This window comes from Bactrocera tryoni, unplaced genomic scaffold (assembly GCF_016617805.1).
Source record: "Bactrocera tryoni isolate S06 unplaced genomic scaffold, CSIRO_BtryS06_freeze2 scaffold_25, whole genome shotgun sequence".
Taxonomy (NCBI): domain Eukaryota; kingdom Metazoa; phylum Arthropoda; class Insecta; order Diptera; family Tephritidae; genus Bactrocera; species Bactrocera tryoni.
In genome coordinates this window covers 17,048,605-17,066,853 of record NW_024395977.1, presented here as the reverse complement: position 1 = coordinate 17,066,853, position 18,249 = coordinate 17,048,605, and positions in this window count along the sequence as shown.

Genomic DNA, 18,249 nt, shown 5'->3' with positions numbered 1-18,249 from the left:
GTCTGAAATTTTATTATGTTCGTAAGATTTATAATTTTTCTTGAAACCTTCGTAATTTGCTTTGTTTTTATCGACATACTTTCGATGTCTATAATCTATCGCTCTTTTGTCCTGCAGCAATTTTAATTTTGAATATTTTACAATTATATCATTTGACGTTTCCGTTTCGGTTATATGTGCCCTTATAGGCCCATCGATTTTCTATAACAGTATATCAACAAGGTCCCTATCTACATTTTCAGGTTTGTAAATGCCCGGTTTTAAAGGGTCAAATATGTATATTTCATTTATTTCTGCTTTACCTTTTTCAAAAATTATAAATAATTCATTAAGATTACTTACTTTGACCGTCCTACAAAAATTGAATACCTCTGCGTATGTCTTCCTCGGACGAGATCCTTGTAGAATTTTGGCCTTAATCGCTTCCCACGATGAGTTATCCTCCAGTTCTCTCGTTCTTTTTCCAGCGGTGCCCAGTACTTTTTCGTTTGCTATAATGTTGATACAATGTTGGATGAGTCCCTGGTCTGTGCCGCAGAGAGAAATGTTGGTTTCGACCGCTTTAATAAATGCTTTTGGATTGTGATGGTAGTCTAGTGGCTTCATTCTCCAGAATTTTTCCATGATGTCCCTTGGTGACATGTGAAATCTGTAGAATTGTGGTTGTTGGTTCATTTGTAGTTGTAGTAGATATTGAGCATGTTGTTGTTGCATTTCTTGTTGTTGGGTTTGTAGCAATTTTTCTTGCCTTGCGATAACCCTTTCCAGCTCGGCGATGGTTTGGTTTAGATTCTCCTTTGTGGTAATAGATGTAAATAAGTCGTTTTAATTGTGGTTTGAATATGTGGTCCGCGGAGTATTTCTTTTTGGACCAGTTGTGGAAAAGTAAAGATGTATTCTCCTTTTATTTAGAAATCTTTTAAACATTCTAGAAACTTTTTTATTTGTATTTTGTTTCTATTTCTGGATGCACATGAGCTTAATTATTTCTAGGCCGCTGTTCTTATTATTTTTTGCGTAACTGTATATATAGCTTTTGCTTTTAGAAATTTTTCATTAGCTTTTTATTTTTATTAGCTTCTGGTAACACATAAATATTTTTTTTCTGTTTTCAATATTTTCACTATAACCAGTATTACCTGGCGTGTTTTGTTTTATTTTGATGGTTAAATTCGGTTGTCCGTAACTGTATACACTTTTATGTTTTAGAAATGTTGTTTTTTTATACTTGTTAAATTGTTTAATTTTCACAAAAATATTTAAAGTCTGTTTCTTAATATTTTTTTCGTGTTCGTTTAATTTCTTGCATTATATCATGTATATAGTATGTTTTTTGACACATTAATAATATTTCAATATTTTTTTTTTAATATTTTATTTTAATATTTTTCGCATGTGAATATTTTTTAAACTTTGAATTGGTTTTGTTGGTTCCGCAAAAATATTTGCTTTTAACTTGCTATTTTTTTTGTGGCGTTTCACAAAACGGGTTTAAAAATGTAGTTGCATTTTCCGGCACTGTGCTTTATATATATGTACCGCAATTTCCGTTGTTACTGTTGCAAGCTGTAAATTTCTTAAATCTTTGTCGATACTGTACTCTTTCTTTGTGATACGTGACACTAGCACTTTTTGGACGACTTGCAACTTTTTTTTTTTTGTTTTGTTTTAGCACTTATTTCGCTTCTCTTTTCCTTCAAGATTTTAATGCTTTTTGTTTAATTAAAAAAAATGTTTTTTTTTGATTTTTCACTGTAGCTTTCGTTTTTTATAGAATTTTTTGCTATTTTCGCATTTTCCTTTTTTTTAAATGTATATTTGAGCATTTATTTTAAAATTTTTGCACTTTTGTTTCGTTTTTAATGAATTTTTACTATTTTCGCGCTTTCGTTTTTTTTGTAAAATGTATATTTAAGCATTTATTTTAAACTTTTTCGCACTTTTCTTTTTTTGTAAAATGTATATTTAAGTATTTATTTTAAAACTTTTGCACTTTTGTTTGTTCTATATATTTCACTGATTTATGCATCGTTTACTTTTTTGTAATATTAATGATTATTTTGATTCTTTTTTCATTTCGGCATAAAACTTTCGCTTATTTTTTCAATTAAACTTTTTAAATATTTTCGGCAATACGATTCGATTTCTTTGATCTTTTGCTCAAAGCTTACCCGACTGCGCCAGTTAAAGTTTAGAAAATAAAAGAGCTTCGGCCTTTTTTAACAACCGTCTTTATTGAAGTTAATCTTAAGACTGACTAACTTTTCGTTCCTTATTAGTTTACATACTCCTTATTCTAATGCTGACTGTAATGACATTCTTTGTTAGTTCGCTTCTAATATTAGGCTTAACTGTTTTATCGTTCGACATTTGCTTGTTTACTTATATATATTTATGTATATATATATTATATATATATTTATGTTTTTAGTTGAGTTAGCGTTAGCATACCTGAAATACGCTCACTCTCTTATTCCACAACTAAGCCTAATGTGGAACCTAATTTTATGTTAGTACGCTATTAAGCATTTACTATGTACATACATAAGTATATATTATTACAACGTGTTTAAATTATAGGAATGTAACTCGGGGAACACCACAAGGTGGAGTTCTCTTTTCTCTTCTATGGATCCTAGTCGTTAACGAGTTGCTTAAAAAACTAGAGAATCGCGGATGTCTGGTGATTGCCTATGCAGACGATGTAGCACTTATGGTCAAAGAAGAGTTCCTCTGCACCGTGCTGACGCAGGGATATTTCAGCGTTGTAACAAAATGGGCGGTTGGAAGTGGAATCGCCATTAACCCAAATAAAACGGAAATGGTTTTATTCAGCAGAAAATATAAGGTCCCGTTGGCACCGCTGCCGCAAATGGGAGGTATTCGCCTGCAACCGGCGGATACTGTGAAATATTTAGGGCTCATCCTGGATAAGAAGCTTTCATGGAAGCCGGATATCGAGGAGAGAGCAAAAAAGGAATCTATTGCTTTATACTGCTGTAGAGGATCTATTGGCAAAAGATGGGGCCTCTCACCGAAAGTGGTCCTCTGGCTCTATGACACCATAGTTAAACCCATCTTGTTCTATGGTGTCTTTATGTGGTGGAGGGCTTTAGGGAAGACCACACTTGCCAGGAAACTCGAAAGCGTTCAACGGGCTGCGCTAATTAGCATATGCGGTGCATTAAGATCCACCCCAACCATGGCACTTAATGCAATTTTGAACATAACGCCGGTGGACATTGCCGGTAGGTGCATAGCCGCGAAGGTGGCTATCAGCCTCAGAGAATCTGGATTCTTAAAAGAACGCGTATCTGGACATTCTTCAAACTTTGTCTGCATACCGGATCATCTGGATCATGGAGTTGCCTCTTCGAACTCTGGCATCTCCTTCTCTGCCCATATACCGGCATATATATATATGGGTGGGAAGAAGCCTTTGGAGGAGAGGGGCAGCAAGCTTCTTCACGGATGGGTCAAAGCTTGGGGGGAAGGCCGGTGGAGGGGTCTACTGTCGGGAGCTCTCCATAAATTCCTGTTTCAGGCTTCCGGACTACTGCAGTGTATTCCAGGCTCAGGTCGCAGCCATCAAGGTAGCAGCAGATTTGCTGCTACCGAGTGCATCCACTTTCAGTGAAGTGACCATTCACTCAGATAGCAGAGCGGCAATACTAGCCTTGAACTCACTCACAGTGCGTACAAGGTTGGTCGAAGAATGTCTAACGTCGCTATCTCTAGCAGCTAGAGTTTTCGTGATTAGACTGGTATGGGTGCCGGGCCACAGCGGAATTGCAGGCAAGTGCAAAGCTGATCAGTTAGCAAGGAAGGGCACTCTAGAATCATTATTGGTAGAATGGGAACGAATCGGTGCTCCTGCATCCTCTTGTGTTTTACTATTAGATAGTTGAGCCACGCGGATGCTTGTCCAACCCTGGGCCAGCATCGGGAGTTGTGCGGTTGCAAAGACCTTTTGGCCCAAGATAGATCGGAGGAGATCTAGTGATCTCCTAGCCCTCAGTAAGGCTAACCTCTCATTAGTAGTGGGACTCTTGACAGGCCACTGTCCTATTGGCATACATGCTGTAAGAATGGGTATCTTACCGGATGCCGACTGCAGAAGCTGTTTGGAAGAAGATGCGGTAGAAACAAGCCAGCATTTCCTGCTTGACTGTCTCGCGTTTGGGAGGTCAAGACTTAGACACTTGGGGGCGCATACCTTCGGGCATCCCACCGAACTGGCGGGAGTTAAAGTTAAGCGTCTGTCTAACTATGTATTGGCTACAAAGCGCTTCGCCAATCTGTTAGTCCGAACACGGGAGTTCTTTTTCAATGGTATCACAAAGGACTACATTATTAGTCTACGTGTGATCTTTGATCGGCCATTTAACCTAACCACCCAATTCTTTTATTCTTACAGCTGAAAATGCTGCTGTTTTGTGATTAAAGATGTCTATGAGTAGTCGATGCAGGACCACATTGAGCGCGTCAGTCGGACATGACTTGATTGCACCAGTGACACCTGCTCATGCTGCTCTTTGTATTCCATTTAATTTTCAATTGTTGTATTGTTTGTTTAGTGCTGGCCACCACACCAGAGCTCCATATGTCAGTATAGGTCTTATGACAACCGTATACATCCACATGATTATTTGAGGCCGCAACTATTGCTGACGATTCTCAAGCAAGTAGGCCAAACATGCTTCATTTACTCTTTTTTCTATATTTATTTTCCAGGACAGTTTGGTGTCAATCTCCACCCCCAAGTATTTAGCTCCCTCCTTGAGGCATTCCTCAACTCTTATTACTTGTTTGTGTTGCAGCGCCGTTTGATGCTATAATCTTTCTATTCTCAAGCAACGATTGTATCCATCTGCTCACAGTGTCTTCTATGCCACCATGTGTCAGAGAATTAATTATGGCACTTACTTCTATATTATTGAAGGTGCCCTCTATGTCTAGAAACACAGCCATTGTGTATTGTATGTAATGTAGTGATTTTTCAATTACACTTATCACCTCGTGAAGGGCAGTTTCGGTTGATCGGTCTTCTATGTACACATGTTAGGACTTCGATAACTTATTCGCCATGATTGTTCTTAAATGTAAGTCTATTAGCCTTTCTAGTACTGTTGGGTTCACTGCCCGTTTTACTTACCACTTGTGCGCTTTAGGTGTTTGAAAATAAAACTTATTTGTATGTTTCGGTTTAACAATATAAAGGGCGCACTCGATTAGTTGAGGTTTCTTTTTCTTTTATAGTATCAATTCACTTAATATAATTTTTAACAATATGAGTTGAACACTCGATTAGTGGGGTTTTCTTTTTCTTTTACAATGTATTTAAATTCACTTAGTATACGGAACTTCTAGGAACTTTTAGGATAAACTTTAATATTTCACGATGGGACGCTGCGTATTGGTGGCGAGAAAGCGAAGTTGATGCCAAGGCGATCGAATCTTAACTAACTTGTGTAGAGCCTGATCCTTTTCATGCTGAGTAGTGTGGTGTGTGTTGGAGTGCGTGGATCCTGGGCTCTCGCGTATGGGTGGTGTTGATGTAGAGTGTGGTGATGTCGAGGAGAGTGTGCGTGTTAGTGATGGGTGTAGGTGTGGTGTGGGGCAGGTGACTAAGGCTCTTTTAGCCAAGTACCTTCAGCATAAAGGAGGTGAGGCTTATAGGTTAAAAATTCTTGGTATTATCGTGTGTTTTTCTGGCTGGTTTTGGAAGGACCACCACTTTAATTCATATCCAACTTCATGGGATGTAAGATAGTTGAATGCTAGCTTTGTATATATTTTCAAGCCTTAGAACCATTGGTTCTACTATCTTTTCAGCATAATCCCGTCTGGACCTGCCGCTTTAAATGGTGAGAAACCATTTATGGCATATTTGGTTTCGTTTTTGTCTACCATCTGGCCCCGGTAATCAGATGCGTTTGCCGGTGGTTCTGGTTGAATTCTCGTTATAGGCGTTTGCTGACTCCCAGGGAAGTGCATTTTTAAAAGTACCTGCAGAGAAATTTTTTTGCACGTATATCTGTATATGTTTGCCAGATTTTGGTTCTAAAAGTTCTCTCATTGAAAGTTTTCTTAGCTGCGTTGTCAAATTCTTGAGCTTAGTGTTCCACCAAGGAAGACACTTTCTCTTTTTCAGAACTGTTAGCGGAGTGGATTTGTTGAAAGTTGTAGTTAAGATTTTTTCTAACTTCTCTACTTCGGAATCTATTTTCTGAGGGTTACTGATACTCTTATTGCCTAATTTTTCAAGGCATTTTATTGCTATACTGGTAAATTTTTTCCATTTTGTTCTTCCGATATTTGAGAGGAGTACTGTAATTCTCGCGAATGCTGAAGAGTATCCAGGAGTGATCCGACATAGAAGGCTCATCGGACACCCTCCAGATGCGTTTGCATTATACCCTATTAGGACATCTTCCTTCCTGTTGTCCTCTATTAGTCTTGTAAGTGGTGACGGTGGTATGTCCGCGTCGTGGGCCTTGTAGGCCAAAACCAAGAAGAAATGATTTTCCTTTGGTTCCGCCTTTACCACTGAGATATCTGCTGTGCTGTAATTAGGAAAATGCATTTCTACTTCTATTGATAATAATTCATGCTCTTGGTTTACTTTTGTTTCGTATGTAAAAAAGTTCCGGCTACTGCTGTTTAGCCCTTTGATGGTGTCTTCATTAACCCAGGGCTCCTGTATCAGTCTGATGTAGATGTCCCTCTCATTTATGAGGGTTGTCAGATTCGCTGCAGCACAGTTCGAGTACTGCAGGTTAATTTGTACGCATCATAGGTTTCCTCGATGTCCACATTCCTTAGCAGCTGGCTGGCGTCGTGGACCTCTTCCGTGTCGTTTTCCTCAGCCGCTTTGTCGCCTTGGAAGATTTAAAGTTTGGCCTTGCGAATTCCAAAGCTGATTTTGCATCAGTCTTCCTAAGAGCCTCTATAAATTCATCGCAAATGGCCACCAGAATTGGTCTGCTTGCTTTATTAGGTTTTTCCTCCTTAATCTACTTTAATAGCTTTGTTCTGCAGCTGGACGCATCACACGAGTTTTCGCCCGGCTCCTCTAGAGGGGGTAGCCAACTGCGAGCCCGAGGTCTCTTCGGGATATCCCTGGTGGGTATAAGCCTCAATTGGAAGCCTACACAAACGTTGCTGGTCCGCGCACTTGATGACCCTGTAACCCCTGTGGGTCTCAGAAGAGTCAAACTCCGGGCGAGGACCCGCAGGGTTTTCGAGTACAAAGCTTTCCTGTATTGTGCTGGGGGAGGAGAAATTACCGTCTATGAAGGCCAGTTGTACATTATGAAGGGATGTAGTGCAGGTCGCCTCCACGCTGGTGCATCCTGGATAACGCTAAATGGCCTGCGGCCTAGATTTGTGAAGGGATCCACAGGGGGCATTAGCAAAGGTGCTTTAGCTAGGAAGCTGAAGTCGGACCGTCGATTAGCGATCGTGGAACGCTACGGTGGAAAGCATGCTTGTCAGGTATCTGAGCAGCATGCTAACACGTTTGATTAGGCGAAGAAGGTGCTAAGCGAGAGCGAGACCGATAGGTCACGACTCGAAACAAAGAGACCTGAGCCAGCGGTTAAACGGCAAAAGTCGCACGAGGGAGAAACCTCCCTTGGCAAGAAACCGCGGTCGGGGGCTGCGCCAAAAGTACTAGGTGTGCTCGATCGCAGCAGGGAGGACGGCGCTATCTCCCACGAAGAGTGGAAGAGAGTAGCGGCGGCTATCTCTTCAGTCTTCCTCAAGGTGGTTAAGGAAAACCGTGGGCCACTCCCAAAATGTGTTAGTGCCGGTTGGCACCATGGGCTGCACAAGCTGACTGGATGCGTCGATGAAAGATCGGCCATCTTGTATAAGAAGGCAGTATCTCTTGTGGGAGAGGTCTGGAAGGGAGCCAGACTGGAGGCCGTGGACAAAGAGGATCTTCCTCTTCGCTCTAGGGCTCGCGTCTGGCTACCAACCGAACCGTCCACTGCGAAAGAGATCGATGAAATCCTCAGGTACTGCAACCCCTCACTTCCTGCGCATGACTGGAGGGTTATAAGGCTAGAGAGAACCGATGAACCATATCGGCAGGGGCTGATAATACTTAACGCGGAGTCCATCGGTCCTCTCAGTAAAACCAAGGGAGCCATCAGCTATGGGTTCGAGATGGTAGTACTGAAGGTACTCCCGACGGATGCCAGGGCTGATGGCACTCAAACAGCAGATGCGGAGGGCAAGGCGGAAGACGTTGGTGATGGTCCGACGGCCATGGATAATGACCCAAATCTCTAGGACGAGGAGAGTTCTGGAGGCGGTTCGTCGATCGGCGACTCCGTTTTCAGCCTCGAACAATTGTTTGAGGAGGTGAGGGCCGATCATGACCTGAGCGCTGAACTGGCGCTCCTAGAGGAGAGTTTGAAGGATGAAATTCCTCCAAATTAATCTCAATCACGCAAAGGCGGCCTCCGTCAATCTGCTTCGTCTGGAGCAAGACGAAGCCGATTTGGTCCTGGTCCAGGAACCGTGGCTAACTGGCAACGGAATCTTTGGACTGAGGGCTAAGAGCCATAAGCTGCTGGCGGCCAAGGATGCAGGTAGAAATAGAGTCTGAGTTTCTTTTACCTAATTTCAGTAACGCTGACGTAGTTACGGAATGGTGCCAGTGTCACCATCAATTCGGACGCCAACTCGCCACACTCGATCTGGGGGAGCTCGGATACCAACACTAGAGGTGAGTCGCTTTTTGATTTTATTGTTAGCGAAAATCTTCGCATCTGCAATAGGGGAAATTCTCCAACTTTTGTGACCGCAGGTAGGGAGGAGGTTCTCGACCTCACCCTAGCCTCTCATGGGATTGCACCACTGATTTCGAACTGGAGAGTTCTCGATGACCACTCCTTTTCTGATCATAGGTATATCGGGTTTAGTCTAGCCGGAGAAGGTCCGCCTAGAAAATCTTTCAGAAATCCCAGGAACACGGACTGGGAAGGTTACCGCAGAAGGCTTCGGTAAACCCTCCCACGCGCACCGGGGGTGGATGCGTCGGCCACCGCCGATGTGTGGATGGGTGGGTCGAGGTTTTCAGCTCGGCGTGCAACACTGCACTGGAGAGCTCCTGTCTATTGAAAACACCGAAGGGCATAGGGAAGCCTCAATGGCGGACTTTGGAACTCTCCGAAGTTAGGGCGTCCTGCAGACGCTTATTTAACAAGGCCCTGGGTAGTGGGTTATCTGATGATTGGGTCCTGTATAAAACAGGATTTTCGATATACACGTCCGAGCTAAGAAGGGCTAAGAGGATCTGGGGGAAGAACTTCTGCGAAAAGGTGGAGGGCTGCCACGAATCCTCTAGATTCAGGCGCATCCTCGCAAAAAACCCTGTGTCCCTGGGGTATCTTAAGGATGTAAATGGGAAGTGGGCACTGAGCAGTGAAGAGACACTTCAGATGCTCCTTGATGCTCACTTCCCTAGAAACACGTCCTCTGCGGAGGTATCTTTCGGAGCGTTGCATCCTGACAACACGGCCTTTGCCGACCTTCTGGGTGAGCGTCACTTGACTTGGGCGATAAATTCGTTCAAACCGTTCAAGTCCCCGGGACCGGACGGCATCAAACCAGCGCAGCTGCAACAGGCTGTTAAGGTCTCATGCGGCTGGTTGGCACCGAACTATGCGAGCTGCATTAGATTAGGTTACATCCCGTCGGCCTGGAGACAAGTCAGAGTTACGTTCATTCCGAAGGCTGGCTGGTTACGTTCATCTCCTCGTTTTTGCTAAAACCTTTGGAGAGACTGCTGGGCTGGTATCTAAGAAGGCGTATTCCGAGAGACCATCTTTCAAGATGTTGCGCTCCGCGTATCGTAAAGGAAGGTCAGTGGATACTGCCCTGCACACTTTCGTGTCGTGGCTTGAGGAAGCAATTGAGGCTAAGGACTTCGCTGTTGGGACCTTCCTAGATATTGAGGGAGCTTTAAACAACGTCCTGCCAGAGGCAGTCATAACTGCTCTAGACGGTCTTGGGGTTGAATCGAACCTCAAGCGCCTCATTTTCAGTCTTCTGTGCGACAGAGTGGTCGAAACAGAATGGGGCAGCGCGAGCGTGCGGCTGAGTGTGAGCAGGGGAACCCCTCCCAGGGAGGAGTTCTTTCTCCTCTTCTATGGATCCTTGTCGTCAACGACGTTCTCAAAAAGCTAGAGGATCTTGGCTGTCAGGTGATTGCCTATGCAGATGATGTAGCACTTATGGTGAAAGGAAAGTTTCTAAGCACCGTGTATGAGTTGACGCAGGGATATCTCAGCGTTGTAACAAAATAGGAGATCGGAAGTGGACTCGCAATCAATCCAAATAAAACAGAAATGGTTTTATTTAGTAGAAGATACAAGATCCCTGTGGCACCGTTGCCGCAAATGGGAGGTATTCGCCTGCAACCGGCGGATACAGTAAAGTATTTAGGGCTCATCCTGGATAAGAAGCTTTCATGGAAGCCGAATATCGAGGAAAGAGGCAGGAAGGCATCTGTTGCCCTATAGTGCAGAGGAGCTATTGGCAAAAGGTGGGGACTCTTGCCGAAGGAGTTGTGGGGACTCTTGCCGAAGTGGTCCTTTGGCTCTATTACACCATAGTCAAGCCCATAATGTTCTATGGGGTCTTTATGTGGTGGAGGGCCTTACAGAAGACCACACTTGCAAAGAAACTGCGGTCTGCGGACCGCGCTCATCAGTATGTGCGGTGCATTAAGGTCCACCCCAACCATTGCACTCAATGCAATTCTAGACATAACGCCGGTGGACATTGCCGGAAGGTGCATGGTCGCAAAAGTGGCTATAAGGCTCAGGGAATCTGGGTTCCTAATGGAGTGTGTATCTGAAAACGCGGATATCCTCACAAGCTTTGACTTCATACCGGATCATCTGGATCATGGATTCGCCATATCGAACTCCGGCGGCTCCCTCACTGCCCATATACCGACGAGGGAGATTTGGAAGGGAAGAAGCCATTGGAGGAGAGGGACAATAAGCTGCTTTACGGATGGGTCAAAGCTTAGGGGGAAGGTTGGTGGAGGGGTCTACTGTCGGGAACTCTCCATTAAATTTAGCTTCAGACTTCCCGACTTTTGCAGTGTCTTCCAGGCGGAGGTCGCAGCCATCAAGGTGCGAGTGTCTACCTTCAGGGAAGTGACCATTCACTCAGATAGCAGAGTGGTGATACCAGCCTTGAACTCATTCACAGTGCGTTCAGGGCTGATCGAAGAGTGTCTGGCATCACTGTCTCTGGCGGCTAGAGCTTTACTATAAGACTTGTATGGGTGCCGGGCCACAGCGGAATCGCGGTTAACTGCAAGGCTGATGAGCTAGCAAAGGCACCCTAGAATCGTTATCGGTAGAATGAGGACGGGTCGGTGCTCCCGCATCCTCCTGTGGTCTACTACTGGATAGCTGGGCCTCGCGGATTCTTGGTCAACGCTGGCTTAGCGTTGGTACCTGCACGGTCGCAAAGGCCTTCTGGCCCAATATAGATCGCAAGAGATCTAACGATCTCTTTGCCCTCAGTAAGGCCAGCCTCTCGTTAGTGATGGGGCTCTTGACGGGCCACTGCCCTATTGGCATACATGCTGTAAGACTGGGAATTCTACCGGACGCCGCTTGCAGAAGCTGTTTGGAAGAAGATGCGGCAGAAACTAGCCAGCACTTCCTTCTTGACTGCCCCGCTTTCAGGAGATCAAGACTTAGACACTTGGGAGCGCATACCTTCACACATCCCACCGAACTGGCGGGCGTAAAAATTAAGCGCCTTTGCAAATTTATATTGGCTGCGAAGCGTTTCGCCGATCTTTAAGTCCGAACATAGGAGTTATATTTTCAATGGCTTCACAAAGCCCCTAACCTAAGGCCAGTTGTAGACTATCTTTGGCGACATCGCAGAAATGCCTTACCGTTGTTGAGCTGCTATGCTCCCCTTCACTCCGCCTAGGTGTTTTGTGCAGAGTTCCTTGCAGTTCTGTGATTGAGCGATTTATGTTTTGGGAATTGCTCGGGTTTTTGCTCTCTTCCTGAGGATCGGATTGCTTACTTTTCAGTAAGCTTTCGTATTCTTCTTTTATATTTTTGAGGCGCTTTAATTCTACCTCATCAACTGGGGTACCGGCTGCGTGATTTTTGGCGATCTTACTCAGTATAAAGACTGCCCTCTGGTACCGGTTTTTCCTCAGTTGATTCTGGAATTTCTTGGGTTTTTTTCGGTTGTCTCCATTAGATGCCAGTGCACTTTGGTTGGTGCTCATAGCAGCTTTGAAAGTGGAGGCGAATAATTCGTCCTCATCGGACGTCGTTATTGTCGCCAAAGTGGTTGTTGTTATTGTTGTTGTTATTGTAGTTGTTGTAGTTGTTGTTGTGAAGTTTGTTTTATTCATGTTTGGTCCCACGAGTAAGCCGGAAAGGGTTGGTCACTCCTCCGCAGAGCCGGTATGCATAGAGAAGGCATTTAATACCTCCGACCTCGCCACGGCATCGGAGGGGACCGTTCGCGATCAGCCATTCATTACCGCCCGCTGACCATTCAGCTATCGGCACGGGTACCTCAACACCTTGACGGGTGGTGTTGGTGCGGGTATCCACATACTTCCACATTAGGAGATAGGCGTAAAACCTAGGGTTTATTCATCTATATCACCATTGTGGGAATTACGGGATGTCCCTCTTAGTTCGTAAGAGTAGAGTGCGTTTCCTTTGGGATGCGCACTTTACTATTACTTAAGTCCCTTCGCCACGACAAAGCGACCAAATTTAAAGGAGGAAGGGCTTAGTTTGGGTGCAACCCAACATTTTATAGTCTTGCAACGTGCAACAAAGCCAGGGAAAAACTTTAAGGTGTACAATCAATCATATAGAGTTAAGTCAGCCGGATGTTCGAAAGCCCTGATATTAGTTATATAGGAGCTAGGCCAAGTCAAATTTATCTATTTTAGGCACAAAGATACACTGTTATCAGTAAAACACGGTTTCTCATTTTCATTCTGATATCTTACATATTGGCAGATCCATGCGATACAAAGTCACTCGGAAGTTCGAAAATTTTTAATTTTTTGTATTTATTAAGAAAAATTTTACTAAGAAAAATAATTAATAATTAAGTTCTAAAAATCATCGTTTTAAAGCTCTTCTCCGATGTGTAGATGTACATGTTAAATCTAATGATAAAGTATAATAAATAAGTCTGAATAAAACGCCGCAATATAAACTTACCACCATAGCATTGACGATGTGCTTTAGCTTTCGATTAAAAAAGGGATATTCTAACCATCTGGATGTGAGTTCCATCAACAGCATCTATTATTCCTGGTAATCCAAATTTTGCATAAAAATAATTCTTAGCTTCACGCATTTCTTGTGAGTTCATTTCATATTTTATATGTTTCGGACACATTGTTTTTTCAATAGCATTCAAAACTACTGCAATAAATTTAGATGTAGTGGACTAAGCTAACCCTACAAACTGGTCTTGCTTCCTTTGATCAAGGAATTTTAAAGTAGCAGCGAGTTTTATAGCTGGTTTTACTGCTGTGGATCTTAAAGGTACCGTCAGTTCCTCAGTTATGCCTTTAAGACATAATCAAAGTCTTCCTTAGAAAGTCTAAAGTTTTGTATGAATCCCAAATACAAAAACAGTTTATAACCGAACATAATACATATGCATGTACATAACAAATGCGATAATTCCATAATACATATAACATTAAATTCATTCCTTAAATATCTTCTCGTAATCCTTTCCTCAATAATCTCCTCGCCCTCCATTCACAATGCAACGGAATCCACATTTTTCAAATAAATTTAAACTTATTTAATTTTATTTTGACATTAAGCATTCGGAAATTCTGGCACAGGGCGGTATAACTTTCGTATATTTAAAAGCTTATTTCGACTTTTTTACAGAAAACTAAAACATATTCGAGTCGAATATTAAATTCGAATAGAATTAACTTTCGAATGGAGATACATAATATGGAGGCGTCCATAAGCGAAGTCGTATCGAAATCTAAAGGAACTTGTGCTCCGTCAGTTGGTCCCTTTTGTTAGTTTGATATGGTGTCGTCATGTGTGTTATATTCGTATGTGGTGCGCTTTAAGTGCGCGTGATGTGAAATGTAAGAGGTGGTGTGTGATGATTTTTGCAATAATAAATGAACTTGCACCGCCCTCGCCGTTACAACATTGCCCTCTTATTGACTGTGAAAGGACAGCAACATAATTGGCGCCCAACGAACGAGAATCTAATCTCTTAGATTAGAAATGTGTCGTAATATGTGAGTTCATTATAAATTTTGTTAACCATACCTAAATTGTAACCAAACTGCTGTGTACTGTGTGTATATCAAGCTAAATAAGAATATATACAGAATATTATATATAAAAATAAGTTGGGTTTTTGTATATTGGCTTTAGCTGACTAAACCGTTGCATGAAATGAAAAATGGCCTGAACCATTTTGAAGGAACCCAATTAAAATAGTTTGTAAAAAATAAAATTTAAAAAAAGTTACTTTTTAATCGACTTACGAGCGTAAATTTTCAAAAAAATGACTTTTCCATAAATTTAAAAATATATTTTTTTTTGTTTTGTTTTCCAATGGATTTATTTGTAAATAGTTTGAATCGTTCAATTTCGGTCATTTGCTTTCTTTATTTCGGCTATTCAAAAGGTACATTATTTAGTGAAAACTTTATGAGTGTTTCGTAATCAATCAAGTGATCAATTACAGATCACACTTTTTTTTGCATGGTGCTTACACCATCAAATTGATGCAAATATTTGTGGGGAAATTCCTGATCCAGAGATAGATCCAGCATTATACGAAGTGGTGAGAACCACCTTGGACCTTGCAGACACCCCAGTCCTACTTCGGTTTGTATGTCTGACAATAAATGCACGAAACGCTATCCACGCTTTTCTTTGGGAAACGTAAACTGGAAATGATGAATATCAATTGCATCGGCGTCGCTCACCAGGCGACAATGGTAAAACTTTCAGCATTCAATTTTGAAGAGTGAATATCGAAGTTGACAAGACATGGATCGTACCATATTCACCATTATTGTCTAATTCACATTCAAATATGAGATCAATGTTGAAAATTACAGTTTGGTGAAATCGATCAAATACGTTTGCAAGTACATCACCGAAGAAAGCAACATGGCGGTTATTGGCCTTGAACGAGATGAGATCAGCAAGTATCAAATGGGTCGATACGTGAACTGCAATGAAGCGTTTTGTAAGATATTTACTTTTGTAATTCATGAACATTTTCCGACTATTGTGCTTCTCGCAGTTCATTTAGAGCAGGCCAAAGAGAAAGCAAAGACTAATTTATACAATCCACCCGAAAAACGACGATTGCTTCTACCTTCGGTTGCTATTGATTAATGAACGCGGCTCAACTTCATTTGTGTTATTGTGTACGGTGTGCGCAACTTTTTGAGAATCAATGGACGATGCGATAGCTACTTCGCATGCCACTGAAGTTATGGGACAGGATATCAATTCCATATGCCTTTTGCCAATTCACTTCAATGAACGATGAACTCATCACGAATGTTTATCCGAATATTGGCCAAATTATCGTAACTACAATTGCTTGAGTGCACGCGCAATTTTAGCTGCCAAAAATACTGATGGTAATGACTGAAACTGAAAGGTCAAAGTCAAATTCCGAGAGGTTTGCGCTCATACAAATTGATCGATCGTCTTGATAATGAAGGCGAAGCCATGAATTATCCAGTTAAATTTCTAGATTTTTTTTTGGTAAGGCTTGGTATGTCGCCGCATCATTGGCGCCGAAACCGTGTAATGGAATCCGATTGATAGTGACTCAGCTATCGAATATAAGGGGGCAGAATGCTTCATACGAATTCTTTTGAGTTCCAAGGATTTTTCCAATTGAATTCAAACGTATTCAGTTTCCAGGTAAAATTGCATTTGCGATGACAATTAACAGGACACAAGGATAGTCGGTAGAAGTGTGTAGCATAAATCTGGAAATGCTATGTTTTTTCAGACGGCCAGATATACGTGGCGTTTTTAGGAGTTGGAAAGCCATCTTCTCTGTACATTTACGCACCGGAACAAATGTGTTTATCAAGTTGCGTTATGTTGAAAAAAATTTATAAAAATCGCAAATAAATGATTTTCAACACAACACAAATTTAACTTTCTTTTCATTTCAAAACACATAATTTCACAAATATAAAAAATTTACATACGTGCTTCATACATAAGCGGTTCATATCAATTAGTATTATTCGCGATAATATAAAAACGTCAGTGTAAACAATAGCGCATATGATCTTCACTTATTTGACACTCACCACTTTGCTAAGCGTTCACTATTTTTTTTAAATCGAAACGCCCGGTTTCGTTTTTCAACAATTTTATTTTAATTTAAAAATTTAGTTGTCTATTCGTAAATATGGTTAAATTTTTTTTATTAAGATAATAATTGATTGGAGGATGGGGTCATGTGTAGAAGTTCACGCAAGTGAGGAAAGTTCTCTGATCGCCATTCACTTGGGAGTGGCCAGAAACGATTCTTTTACATATGACTCAAGCAGCTCACGACTTCCGGTCTTTGACCAAGTATCCTCTGGGTAGCCTAAGAACAAACATCCCCTGCATAGGGTTGTGCGCTGGGTTTGGGACCCGCCACGTAAAAAGCCTATCCCAATGAAAAGCGACAAACAGCCTCGGATGAGAAACCCCTCTTTTGATGACGACCATGGCAAACGAAATAAGGATAACGATATCAGAGCATGCACCTGGAATGTCCGGTCCCTTAATTGGGAAGGTGCCGCTGCCCAGCTGGTTGATGTCCTCGTGAAAGTAAAGGCTGACATCACCGCCGTCCAAGAAATGCGATGGACGGGACAAGGACAAAGACGAGTAGGTCCTTGTGACATTTACTACAGTGGCTATATAAAGGAGCGCAAGTTTGGTGTGGGATTCGTGGTGGGAGAGAGACTCCGTCGCCGAGTACTATCATTCACTCCGGTGAATGAACGTCTAGTCACAATCCGCATCAAAGCGAGGTTCTTCAACATATCGCTGATCTGCGCCCACGCTCCGACGGATGAGAAGGACGATGTGACCAAAGATGCATTTTATGAGTGCTTGGAACGCACTTATGAGAGATGCCCCCGCCACGATGTCAAAATCGTGCTTGGCGACTTTAACGCCAGGGTGGGCAAAGAAGGTATATTTGGCACTACGGTCGGTAAATTCAGCCTCCACGAGGAAACATCCCCAAATGGGTTGAGGCTGATCGACTTCTGCCGGGGCCCGAAATATGGTTTTCTGTAGTACTAGATTCCAGCACAAAAAAATTCATCAAGCTACCTGGCTGTCTCCGGATCGAAAAACTACCAACCAGATCGATCATGTTGTGATAGACGGAAGACACGTCTCCAGTGTTTTAGATGTGCGTGCGCTCCGAGGTCCTAACATCGACTCGGACCCCTATCTTGTTGCAGCCAAGATTCGCACCCGCCTCTGTGCAGCAAAAAACGCACGCCAGCAAACACAAGGAAGGTTCGACGTCGAAAAGCTGCAATCACAACAGACTGCTTAACGTTTTTCTACTCGGCTTGCACTCCTGCTCTCTGAGAGCACTCATCAACAACTCGGTATAAGGGAACTGTGGGACGGCATTTTAAACTCCTTACGTACAGCTGCATCCGAAACCATTGGTTTTCGGAAAGTGCAAAAGAACAACTGGTACGACGAGGAGTGCCGCGCCGCAGCGGAGAGAAAACAGGCTGCCTACCTCGCAACGTTACGATCGACCACTACACGTGCAGGATGGGATAGATACCGAGAGTTGAAGAGGAAGCGAGACGCATCTGCAGACAGAAAAAGAAAGAGGCTGAAATGCGTGAGTACGAAGAGCTTGATAAGCTGGCCGACAGGGGTAATGCTCGAAAATTCTACGAAAAATGCGGCGGCTTACAGAAGGTTTCAAGACCGGAGCATACTCTTGTAGAACCCCAAAGGTGATCTAGTCACCGATGCCCAGAGCATACTTAAATTATGGAGGGAACACTTCTCCAGCCTGCTGAATGGCAGTGAATGCACAACGCCAGGAGAAGGCGAACCCGATTCCCCAATCGATGACGATGGAGCAGACGTCCCATTGCCCGACCATGAAGAAGTTCGAATAGCAATTACCCGCCTGAAGAACAACAAAGCGGCAGGGGCC